Here is a 13,448-nt window from a genome sequence, read left to right as displayed (position 1 = left end):
GTTTTGATTTTCCTGCCCATTAGTCAAAGTGGTTAGTAACTTAACAAGTGTATCATTATCCAAAGCATTACCTGAATTATTTGGGGCAGATTGTGGTTGGACTTGAGGGGGTGCGTATGGTATGTTGTAGAAGCCCGGGGGTTGTTGCCTAAAGCCTCCTTGTGGTTGGGCTTGTTGTGGCTCTCTCCATTTGAAGTTTGGATGGTCTCTCCACCCCGGATTATACGTGTTGGAATATGGATCATGTCTTGGCTGATTTTGGCTTTGAAACCCAATGGCATTAGCGCTCTCCCATCCACCATTTTCAATGAGTTGAGGACACTTTTCGGATGCATGTCCTTGGATAGAACATACGCCACACACCATGGGTCCTTGAATCTTCATTCCCTCGGCCATCTGTGAAACAAGAGAAGTAAGATTAGCTAACTGAGATTGAATATTGGAAGTGGAACTTACCTCATGCACTTGTTGCTGTGGGGGTCCTCTTTGGCCTACACCCTCGTATTGTTGAGCGTTCAATGCTCGATTAGCAATCAAGATTTTTGCAGCCATGGGCGTTTTGTCTACCAATGCTCCACCCGCCGAGGCATCGAGCATTTGACGTTCTAGTGGTAGGAGCCCTTCGTAGAAGTATTGTAAAAGCAATTCCTCCTTCATCTGATGCTGTGGACAAGAAGCAACAAGTGATTTAAATCGTTCATCATATGTAGGAAAAGACTCACCTTCATCTTGTTGAATTCCACTTATTTTTTTACGAAGAAGAATGATGCGAGAAGTTGGGAAAAACTTCTCCAGAAACGCCCTCTTCATACTCTCCCAAGATGTAACTGTACCGGGAGCCAACTCGTATAACCAATCCTTGGCTTTGTCCATTAAAGAGAATGGAAAAGCCTTCATCTTTAAAATACTTCCGTCAACGGTAACCGGAGTCATACTTGAGCACACCACTTCAAATTCTTTCAAATGTTTGTTCGGATCCTCCATGGACAGCCCATGGAACTTTTGAATGTGGTGGAGAAAACTTGACTTTAACTCGAACTCTTCAGTTTTACCTTGAGCAGCCATGGGATATTGGACACACAATGGTGCGGCATTATCCAAACCCGAGGCGGCAAGCTCCTTGAGCGTACAGTTGTCCATGGCTATACCTTGCTCTTCTCCACCCACTTGTGCCGTGGGCTTCTCTTCAACCTCAACTTCTTGCTCTTCTAATTCAGGCTCGGGACTAGGAGGATTAGACTCTTGCAATTTCTTTTTCCTTCTCAAAGTCCTCTCAAAATCACCGTCAAAGTTGGAGATATGCTCACGAACAGGTTGTGAGCTACGGGTCATAAACTAGTACCTAAAAACAAAGAAAACAAAACAAATCAGCAACTTAAACAGAAACTTAAACAAAATACAATAATTCGAAAGAAAACAATCCAAGAGATTAGCAAAGTTGCTAATCCTCGGCAACGGCGCCAAAAAATTGATGCGAAATATATAAGCACACAAATTAAACCCTCTTTTTATCAAATGTAGTAAAGTATGTAAGTAGGGATCGTTCTAGGCCGGGGATTAGGAGGGATTGCTAAATCACTTGAAAACTGACTTGAAAACGTAAAAACAAAGTTTAAAACGCTAAACTAGACTCAAAGAATGCAAAACTATACTTTAAAATACTAAGATAAACAAAAAGATTCAAAACAGCAAATAAACACTCAAAACTGCCTTAAAAACACTTTCTGGGCAGTTTTGAACACCTAACACTAAATTGGACAAAATTGGGTTATGACTTGACTCAAGACACTTAAAAACACAAACTAAAGTGATTACTAACTAATCTAACACTTTGAAATAAATGGGAGATTGGTTCTTGACGAATTTGAAAACAAAACAAACTTTGTAAAACAAAACAGATGGTAAATGAATTTGAATGAAACTTATGGATGGAAGGCTAGCTAGGAGGTTCTTCTCCACACATGTCACACTTGCATACAAAACGATTTCCAGTTGCTTTTCGATAAACTATGAATACTCAACGCCCCAAATTAACCGTGAATTGCACTAATTAACCCTCAGTTTTTCCACAAGTTATTAGGTTGGATGATTGCATACGACAACCCAAAACATTCCCTACAAGTTCCCTACATGAATTGCATAATAGAGATACAAGCAAGAATCATTAAGTTCTATGAAAAACATAAGCATTGACGAGGCACTCGTTACTATGATTTGCATGAAACTTATGCCAAGAATTTACTTAACGTGATTGTGACTAGCAACCTTCACTACTTGTGAATATAAGTTCATAACGATTAGGTGAAACTCCCTTATATTCTAGCGTCAAATTCATGCATGAAAATTAAGCGTGCACTCTCAACCAACATACACAAATCAGTTTTTATACGAACGGATAAGTAAATTGAATTCACAACTTATGAATCACAACTGGATGTAATCAAATCATATTGCGAGCATGAACATAGTTTCGAATCACCTCCTAACTAAGAGGGGTTTAGTTCCTCATACTTACAAAGCAAAGATGCATAAATTTAGACATTAAAAACAAAGATAGAAAACACCTAGAAACGCTCCAACACTCCCAAGGCTTGGGCATAGGCACGGCACAAGATGTTCCTTCTCTTTCCTTCCTTGCAAGCAGCGGCACTAGAGGTTTTGGACGGTTTTGGGTGGTTTTTATGGTGTAGAATGGATGGGGAATGGTATGGAAAGGTTTAGGGTAAGTGTGGAGGAGTGTTTGAGGGTTGGAGGGTGGTGGAGAACTAGGCAAAGAGGGTGGAAGAAGGTGGAGTGGCTGTTATGTTTTCTAGGCACTAGAATGGTGTTTTTGGGGTGTTTTGCTACCTAGAGGCTGTATGGACGAATTTTCTGTGATGAATGATGAATATGAGAGTGTGAACCCTTTGCATAGGGGTGTAAACATGTATATATAGGCCCCAAAAACCTTAGAGAATCAGGTTAGGCTAGGGAGAATGCACGGCAAAGAGTGTATGTGGTGTGCAATGGTCCAAGGGTGAAAATGAAGTGATGATGCAAAGTGTGAAGGGTAAAATGGAGTGGTCTTGTAGCTAGGGGGCATGAATGATTGTGTACATTGCATAGAGATGGAAAGGGAGGTGAAAATGTGTCAATAAATGGGTCAAAGGTGCAGCAACATGTGGTACACAAGGCATGGGATTCCAAATGTGAATGATGGAGCATCAATTGGTGCATGTTATGGTTGTGAAAGTTGTATAAAATTTTGTGGGTGAAGGGAACAAGAGGTATCAAGCAATTAAGTGTAATAATTAGATGAATTGAAGCGTGAAATCATAAATTATGTAGGGGACAAGAGTGATCAAGCATGGCATGGGAATCCAAAGGGAATTCTATGTTGTTTTGCATGGCAATGAAGGCAAGTTGGGGTGACAAATTTTTGGGCTGAGTTCTTCATCTTTTGGACCATAATTCTTCACATTCTTGGCCTCTTTAGTTCTCAAATTCGTCCATCCACTTTGGCCCAAATATGTGACATGCATTCCAAGCTCCATTTTGCTCCAAAATGCTCCAAAATGCATCTTCTTGCCTACTTTGTCCATAAAATCTGAAAACACACGAAAATGACTTTAAACATTAAAATAACTAAGGAAACACGACATAAATGCACAAGAACAAGCCAACTAAGTCGCATAAATATGCTCCTATCAAAGGCAACAATAGATGTTTTACTTATGGATAGATAGGTCATAGGGCTGCCCAATGCCCTCAAAATCAGCAGAGACCCCAGCAGCCTTCATTCTCACCACCTGCACCGACCTGGCAAGCTTCAGGATCTGGTGGTTACACTCAGACAGGACGATGAGGTGCCTACCATTACCAGGGCGACGCCGCTCCCTACATCTCAGGACAACAGCAGTACTCTCAAGATCCTCAGTATCAGAGTGGGTATCCTCAATATCATGGAAGATCCATGTCTTATCAGCCACATTCAGCTGATGGATCTCAGTGGTACCAAGGGGGACAGCCCTAGTAGGGAGAGATTGCTGTTAGTAGTGCAGGATCTTCGAGGCAGTTGGGTCAACATAGGCAGGGACGTGGTATTCATGCCAACAGAGGTCGCGGTGGACGACAGCAGAATTAGGGGCGTATCCACAACATGTCACTGCAAGATGCCCAGAATAATCTAGATTTAATCATGGGTACGTTAAATATTCTTGGTCATTTTGCTAGAGTATTGATTGATTGTGGTGCTACACATTCTGTTATTTCTCATACATTTGCTCAAGTGACACAACCTTATCCTACACCTCTAGGATATAATTTAGAATTTTCTATGCCTAGAGGGGATAGATGTTTTTTGGATCGGGTATATCCAGGATGTCTATTGATAGTATAGGATATTATTATGCCGACTAATCTTATGCCGTTGGATATTATGGATTTTGATGTAATTTTGGGCATTGATTGGTTGCACTATTATTGTGCCAAGATAGATTGTTATGGGAAGACAGTCACATTTCATTGTCCTGGATTACCTGAAGTTACATTTGTAGGAGAGCCTAGTGGGGTGAGGCATGGTATTATTTCAGCCATGAAAGCAAATAGATTGTTGTCGAAAAGTTGTCAAGGATTTGGCTCATGTGGTGTTGAATGATGATGCTCCTAGTAGTGTGAAGGATGTTCATGTGGTCAGATATTTTCCGGATGTATTCCCTAAGGATTTGCCTAGATTGTCGCCAGATAGAGAGGTGGAGTTTGTTATTGATCTGCTTTCAGGTACAAATTCTATATCTTTGACTCCTTACAGAATGGCTTTTGCTGAATTAAGAGAATTGAAAGTACAATTACAAGAGTTAGTGGATAAAGGTTCTATTCAGCCGAGTACTTCACCTTGGGGAGCTCCAGTTTTATTTGTGAGGAAGAAAGATGGAACTTTGAGGCTGTGCATTGATTACAGGCAATTGAATCGAGTAACCATTAAAAACCGTTATCCATTGCCTCGTATATATGATTTGTTTGATCAACTCAGAGGTGCCTTTGTATTTTCTAAGATAGACTTGAGGTCCGGTTACTACCAGTTGAAGATTAAAAATGAAGATGTCCCTAAAACTGCATTCAGGACTCGATATGGTCATTATAAGTTTCTTGTGATGCCATTCGGGTTAACTAATGCACCAACAGCTTTTATGGATTTGATGAATCGAGTATTTCAGCCATATTTGGATAGGTTTTTTATTGTCTTCATTGACGATAGCATGCTAGACATTTGAAGTTAGTGTTGAGCAGTTTGAGGGAACACCAACCATATGCTAAGTTTAGCAAATGTGAATTTTGGTTGAATCAAGTAGCATTTTTGGGACATGTCATTTCTTCTCAAGGCATTCAAGTGGATTCTCAGAAAGTGGTAGCTATGGAGAATTGGGAGCAACCTCGAACCATCATCGAAGTACGGAGTTTTCTTTGCTTAACAGGCTATTATAGACGGTTTGTTACGAGGTTGACGCGAAATGATGTTAAGTTTGAGTGGGATAATAAATGTGAGCAAAGTTTCCAGTAGCTGAAGTACTATCTCACTCATGCACTTATTTTAGCACTCCCTGATGATAACGGTAATTATGAGGTTTATAGTGATGCTTCTCTTAATGGTTTGGGTTGTGTATTAATGCAACATGGTAAGGTGATTGCTTATGCTTCGAGACAGTTGAAACCTCATGAGAAGAATTACCCTACACATGATTTGGAATTAGCAGCAATCATCTTTGCTTTGAAGATTTGGAGACATTATCTTTATGGTGAGAAATGTAAGATCTTCACAGATCATAAGAGTCTTCAGTATTTGTTTACTCAGAGAGATCTTAATCTTCGACAGCGAAGGTGGATTGAGTTACTTAGTGACTATGATTGCACGATTGAGTATCACCCTGGTCGTGCAAATGCAGTGGCGGACGCACTTAGTAGAAACACTCCAGCCAGACTTAATGCCATCTATGATTGTCATGTTCCTCTCTTAGCAGATTTGAGGTCCATTGGAGTGGAGCTAGGAGTGGAAGATCGAGAAGAAGCATTGCTTGCTAATTTTCAGGTTAGGCCAGTTTTAATTGATCATGTGCTTGAGGCTCAGATGATTGATTAGGAGACCCAAGAAATAATTCAAGCAAGGAACCAAGGCAAAAAGAAAGATTTTTGGATTCAAGAAACTGATGGCATGCTTATGCAAGAAAGCAGGATGTATGTGCCGAATAATGCAGAATTAAAGAAAGAAATTTTGGATGAAGCACATATTTCGGCATATGCGATGCATCCAGGAGGCACTAAGATGTATCATACCATTAGACCATTTTATTATTGGCCGAGTATGAAAAGAGAAATTGCCGAATATGTGAGTAGGTGTGCCATTTGCCAACATGTTAAAGCTGAAAGGAAGAAGCCGTTTGGGTTGATGCAACCACTTCCCGTCCCACAGTGGAAATGGGAAAATATTACTATGGATTTTGTGTACAAGCTCCCTCATACACAGAATGGTTATGACGGCATTTGGGTGGTAGTTGATTGGCTTACGAAGTCAACGCATTTTATTCCAGTGAAGGAGAAGTATTCGTTAAGCCGATTAGCTAAGTTATTTATATCACAGATTGTGAAGTATCATGGTGTGCCAGTTAATATTATCTCGGATCGGGATCCTAGATTTACTTTCAAGTTCTGGATAGCATTCCAGGAAACTCTTGGTACGAGATTGCTTTATAGTACGACATATCATCCTCAGACAGATGGACAATTTGAAAGGACCATTCAGACATTAGAGGATATGTTGAGATCTTCAGTGCTGCAGTTTGGTGATCAACAACAATTATCATTCGAGCATTGGTATGGCACCATTTGAGGCATTTTATGGGAAATCTTGTCGTACGCCTCTATGTTGGTCAGAGGTTGGCGAAAGAGTTTTAGTGGGCCCTGAGATTGTGGATGTGACTACTCAAAATGTTCAGGTAATTAAGTCTAACCTGAAAGTGGCCCAAGATCGACAAAAGAGCTTAGCAGACAAACATGCCACTGATTGGAAGTATAATGTAGGCGATTGGGTATTCCTTAAGCTATCACCTTGGAAAGGTGTTGTACGATTTGGAAAGAAAGGAAAGTTGAGTCCTAGGTACATTGGACCATATATGATCACCAAGCGAGTTGGTGAGGTTGCTTACAGGCTTGAGTTGCCTCCAGAGTTGTCCAAGGTGCACGAGGTATTTCATGTTTCGATGTTTCGACATTATGTTTTAGATCCTTCATATGTGATTCCTCCCCAACCTTTGGAAATTAATCCGGATTTGACTTATGATGAGGAACCAGTGACTTTTTTGGATTGGAAGGATAAGGAACTAAGGAACAAGACCGTGCGTTTGGTGAAAATATTATGGAGAAATCATTCAGTGGAAGAAGTTACTTGGAAGACAGAGGATCAGATGAGAGAGATGTACCCACTCTTATTTTATGATTATTAGTGGATGTATTTGTTATGTATAATTTCGAGGATGAAATTTTATAAGGTGGGGAGATTGTCACAGCCTGTCCCGAAATTCATTTATCAGTGATGTAAAATGATAGCTTTATCCTTGGACGGGAAAATGGTAGTGTGTATGTGTGACATATTGATACTTAGAGGTTGTTTTGTGGTCTTGAATTGGTGACCACGTGGATCACACACACACCACACTCACTCATTCTCTTTTCTTCCCGTGCCCTCTCTCTCATCTCTCAGACACTTTCTCTCTATCCTTCTTCTTGTACGGACAAACACAAAAGACCTCTCAAACCTCACTGATCGAGGAAGAAAATGGTACCATTGTGTTCGTGAGGACCCTACGAGTTCAAAGGTATCAATTTCAGGTAAGGAAACCTTCGATTTCACGTGGAAACCCTAGCCCCGATTTTGGTCACTATTTATGTGGACGTAAATATGTTGATTTCAGGGAATTTCAAGCTCATAGAGAGCTTTAGAAGGTCCTAAGGAGGCTCGGGGTGGTTCGTTGGATAAATTTGGACGTCGGGATAGCTAGTTTCGAAGTTGACCAGATTATCGAGCTTCCTCAGGTAAATTCTAGTGGATTTCAAGGATTAAAAATGGTATAATGTGATTCTACATGTTGTTAGCTTTCCAATGGTTCAAATTTCATAAGTTTTGGTTAAGAAACGAGGGAGAATAGATGTTTTAAAGTTTTTTCCAGTTTTCCGGTGATTGGCGACTCGCCGGAGAAGATGACGGCATATTCCGTCAGTTTGGACGGAATATGCTGACGCCGTCAGTCAGTTTTAACGAAATTTGTTAGATTTTAACTGAATATTCCCTAACGGCAATTAGGGAATCCGTCAGTGCGCTTGCGCGTGGGCCGCGCGTGAGGCCGTGCCCTCCCCGGCGCGTGAGGGCGAGTGAGGGCTCGTGAGCCACAGAAAAATTATTTTAAAAATATCACGATGTTCGTGAGGTTGTGTAGGTCACGTTGGTATATTCAAATACCAAAATTGAGCAATGTATGAGAAGTTATTAGCTAGTTTTGCCTATGTGCTTTAAAATAACTTTTTTTATAGTTAATTCGCATATAGGTGAGACTTATCCCAAGGACGAGCATATCCACAGGCGACTCGGGGGCTACGACCCTTCGACATACTAGTGAGTGGGCTTTTGTTTTCAGTATATATTTATATACTTGATATATTTCCCAGAAATGCACTTTTAAGGAAAGTATGCTTTGAAATAATATGCCAAATGCTTTTATATTCTGAATATGCATTTCATGGTTGCATATATATATATAAATGTGGTGCTGTGGAGGCACATGTAAGTTCAGGTAAGTTATGTTTGATTATGTGAATCATCGATGATGTGATATGTGATTGAATAATGTTGAGCTCATAAAACTGCACCTAGGGTGATTGTGATTTAGCCAGACATATGAAGTACATGCCTACTTATTTACGTCACCTCCTGCACTATATGCTTATATTGGATCCAACTTAAGTGCACAGTCTTGTCGTACAGACCTTATTTATGGTTCCGACTCGTAGGTGACTAGGGATTTATCGTCCGGCTATTATGAGAGAATAGAATTAAGCATAATTATATTACACCCAATCTTGTCGTACAGACTCCTTTTTAGTGGTTCCGACTTATGTGCAGTATATTGCCGTATAGGTCATTGTAGTGACTCCGGCTAGATTGACTTTTGAGCTATGAATTCAGCCGTACAGACTACCACAGGGGTTCCGGCTAACATATCATATTTCTATGAAATCATTCTTACATGGATTGTTTACTTTGTTATATTTTGGCATGGCATACATATGAATATGATCATGTGAAGCATGAATTAAATTGTTATGATTTCAGATATATATATATATATATATATATATATATATATATATATATATGTATGTATGTATGTATATGCTTGTATCTTGCTTCTGGGAAAATTATACATGTTTTATAGCGAGGGGTTAGTATATTGATAAATGAAATGGTTTTGGAAAACAATTATTTTTGCCCACTTACGTTTTCTGTTTTGCGCCCCTCCATGTTTTAAGTAAGCTTGCTATTGGTGGCTTGAGGACGTCGGCGGTTCTGACTTATCTAAATAATAGTAGGACATTCCTGGTACTGTATAACTAGTACTTGTCCTATTGGACTGCACCTAGACTTTATGCTCTGATTAGGAGTGTTTACTGTTGTAACTAACTCCTATCACTATTTGTTTAGTAGTACACTCTAGTAATTCGGTTTTTAATTATTCGTACAATTCTTATCATTATCGCTTCCGCACTGTGCACATGGCTGCATCACTCTTACGTGACGACCTGCATGCCTTGATCTCGGTCGGGGTGTGTCGATTTTCATATGTACCTATATTTTTAATTTAATTTGTACCAATATTTATGAATGGACCCATGCTAATTATATGTACCTATAGTTTTGAATTTTAATATGTACCCATATTTTTAATTTAATTTGTACCAATATTTATGAACGTATCCATGCTAATTATATGTGTTTATTTTATGCTTTAAAATATATCAATAGTTATTACTTACACTATATTAATAAGGGAACTTTAACGAAAAACTCTCGGTACTGTTCACTTTAATGAAAATCCATATTTTTACACTAAAAAGTTAATCCTGGTACTATTCACTTTACCCTTTATTTTGTCCTTATCGTTAAAACTCAAAGTTTTCAAGTCATTTTCATTAGTTTTCCTTATTAATAATTACGTGGGTAAATATTTTTTTTAATTTTTTTTTGCTAGAACTATGTGAAGAACAAATTACTCTATTATTGATTTTTACGTAATTGTTATATTTGTACCAATATTATTTGGATTTGTTTAAATTTCATAACTTATGGGATATTGAATGCATAAATGCATGAGCTAAATCCCTGAAATGATGCTAGAGACCTTGATCAAACTATTTAAACAAATAAAGTTTCATTCTAACAACTAGGTTGATTAGGGACCAGAACCAAAATGATCTTTTTTTCTTCTAAGATATGATTAGCACACATGCATGTCAGTTGAACTTTGAGAAATTAATTGATGGGATCAAACTCTTCAATTTTCTTTGGTTAACATACCCATCCACCCGTTTTTTTAATTTCTTTATCGAGTAAGAAAAACAACAGCCATTCAATGAATCATAATATAAGCAAGTGACCATCTCCCACAATGATAGAGATAAATGTTGTCCTTGCACTATAATATGAGTTCAAATCCTGTCAGCTCCTTAATCTAACATCTAATTTAACAAATCTATCGTAAAAAAAAAAAAAAGAATCATAATATAACAAAGACAATACATAATGCACGCATATTTACCAGATCAAGTAAATATACTCTAGCTAAGTGCCCTAGGCATATAATAGAGTTAAGAAAACAGAAAACTTGGGGTTCTCTCTGGAGGCGGCTTTGAGGGAGTGGTGAAATCACATAGGGTTTTAAGTTTGAAAGGCCCCCTAAAAGTTTTTGTTAGCATTTAAAAATCTCATTGTGCATTCTTTATAAGTGTATATTTTTTCTTTCTAAATATAAAAATTTGGAGTGCACAATGAGATATTTGAAACAACACCCTAAAAAGGATTTTATTTTATTTTTTGAATTTTATTACATAATAATGCTATATATTCAAGTGAAACTTTAAAGTTAGAGTTTTTTAAGCTTTTTTCTTGTTTGGTTGTTTAAGATTGTACTGCTTTAGATTATGTGGTGAAGGTTATGTTTGTAACTCTTTTTTTTTTCTTATTATTTAATGACATTTGTAAACTTATAATCCGTGAGCCCTAAAGTTTGTTTTCATTTAAGTTATTGTTTTCTTGTGCCCGACTTTTTTGGAAAACTATCTTAAGGAGCGACCCTTTTATAAATTTGGCACATAGTCTCCAAAATCTCAAAGACGGCCTGGTTCTCCCTTAAACTCATTTTCATACCTTCAACTAATCTTATGTATTTTACTTGGCTTAATTCTGATGATTCCAAGTAAGCAAATTTTTTTCACAAGTTTTTTTTATATGAAACGATATTCATTAGATAAACTTAAATTGTACATCAAAACCAAGCTCATACCACTCACAATAACTGAATACCTAAATTAACATATAATCCTAAACCTTGATTGCCCCCACCAACCGAAGCTGCGTCGCCATAAAACTCAACGTATTTAGCCATAAAGAACTGGAGAACATTATAGGGATCTGGACTCAAACTTGCTATTGCCACGACCAACCGAAGCCGCGTCCTCATAGAACTCGTGGTATTTAGCCATGAAGAACCTGTAGAACAATACATATCTGGACTCAAACTTGGTATCAAACGATCCAAATGGGCATAAAAGCAAACAAAAACTTGATTTGACTTGTATAACAGGCCAAAAACATATGAGCAGATTGCGATAGAGACTCACTTGTTTGCTAAAGTAAAGTTCAAACATTAAAGTTATTGGAACACAAAAAGGAAGGTTACCAAAGGTAGAATTGAATAATTAATCAACACAGAGAAACCACTAGAACCTGTCAAAGAAAACTAGCCGTCCAAACTTAAACACAACTTCAGACTTTTTAAAATGCAACCCTGCCACATAATCTATTTACTTTGAACCAAAGATTTCATCTGCCACTCATCATAAAGTGACCCAAATCCTCATTCGACTAAATATTCCCTGATTATAATATAGAGGCATTAGTAGAAAAATGAAAAGAGCACATGCTGTTTTAATACCTTCATGGGGCAATCTGTCCTATATATACTAGCTTTCTCAAACTTTATCATTGCTAAAGATAAGTAGGACTTCATTTTCTGGTAATAGATCAGTAGAAGGACTTAATTGGACTGGTAAACGTTTCTAGCTACTTTTAATCTGCCACTTAATAAAAAAGTTACAATTTACTGATCCATGTGAGAACTCAGAACAATACAATTAGCAACTTTAAAACGAAACGTAAATGGAGCGAGCTCTCATATCAGTGATAAAATTTAGTAGTGCTTTTGGAAGATTTACTTACTGCAACTTGCAGATATTTCCTAGTTACACGTTTTGAAAAGTATAATTACCTTTTAGACGCGGCATAATCTGTTGACATAGTAATGCATTTATGTTTTCGTTATCTAAGGTTGGGTTTAGCTAGTTAAATCTCGGAGTATGTGGGAGCTTCTAGCAAGTGGTAAAGCACTAATTTTTCATACGTAGTTGCAGCTAAATTTCCATTTGTGTCCTCACGTAGCCTTAACTAAAATAAAAAATAAAAAATAAAAAGAATATTGAGTTCTATTTTCTTTCAAGTAATAAAATCTACTGTCATGTTGATTCTGGATTGCCCTATAATCTTTCTCAACATTGCATGTTTCTGGTTCAAGATGTCATCATGATGTCACTTTGCGCAGTGTAACCATAATAAAGAATTCAAAATCAAGTAATTTAGTTCATGGTGGTTGTTTTTGTTATTACTATAAATAAATAAATAAATAAAATATAAGTTATTATATATATATATATATATATATATATATATATATATATATATATATTAAAATGTTCTAAAAATTTCCGTCTAGTGCCGCTTAGGTAGGGCGGTTGATCACCGTCCTGATTAATGTTTAGGCGTTTAAACATTAAGAAAGGGCGCCTATACTTGTTAAGGCGCCCGCCTAGACCGCCTAGGCACCTGCCTAGCCCATTCAGAACCGCCTAGGTCACGACTCACTTAGATAGAAAATAAATAATTTTCATTTTGCATTTTATTTTTTTCAATAAATGGTAAGAAACTTATTGCATACGTAAATGGGCACACATTATATCCTTGTTTCCCATATTTTAATTATGTTACCATACTTGGTAATATATATGTCGTTATATTTTGTAGTTTATGATGAAATTATATATATATATTTTAAATATAAGTACACTTATTTACACGAAATATAATAGATTTA

At 37.5% G+C, this 13,448-nt stretch overlaps 1 long non-coding RNA gene across 1 annotated transcript in view; it reads right to left on the bottom strand.

Moving 5' to 3' along the window:
• The window catches only part of LOC126614223 (uncharacterized), an 11,397-nt gene extending 8,534 nt beyond the window's left edge, over positions 1-2,863 (bottom strand). Inside the window, exon 1 of the long non-coding RNA XR_007620313.1 lies at positions 2,565-2,863. This is a non-coding gene — a long non-coding RNA (uncharacterized LOC126614223). The remainder of the gene's footprint in view (positions 1-2,564) is intronic.
• Between the last annotated feature and the right edge of the window lie 10,585 nt (positions 2,864-13,448).

Source organism: Malus sylvestris, chromosome 3 (genome assembly GCF_916048215.2).
Source record: "Malus sylvestris chromosome 3, drMalSylv7.2, whole genome shotgun sequence".
In the NCBI taxonomy this organism is placed as follows: domain Eukaryota; kingdom Viridiplantae; phylum Streptophyta; class Magnoliopsida; order Rosales; family Rosaceae; genus Malus; species Malus sylvestris.
This window is presented reverse-complemented; position numbering and strand designations above follow the sequence as displayed.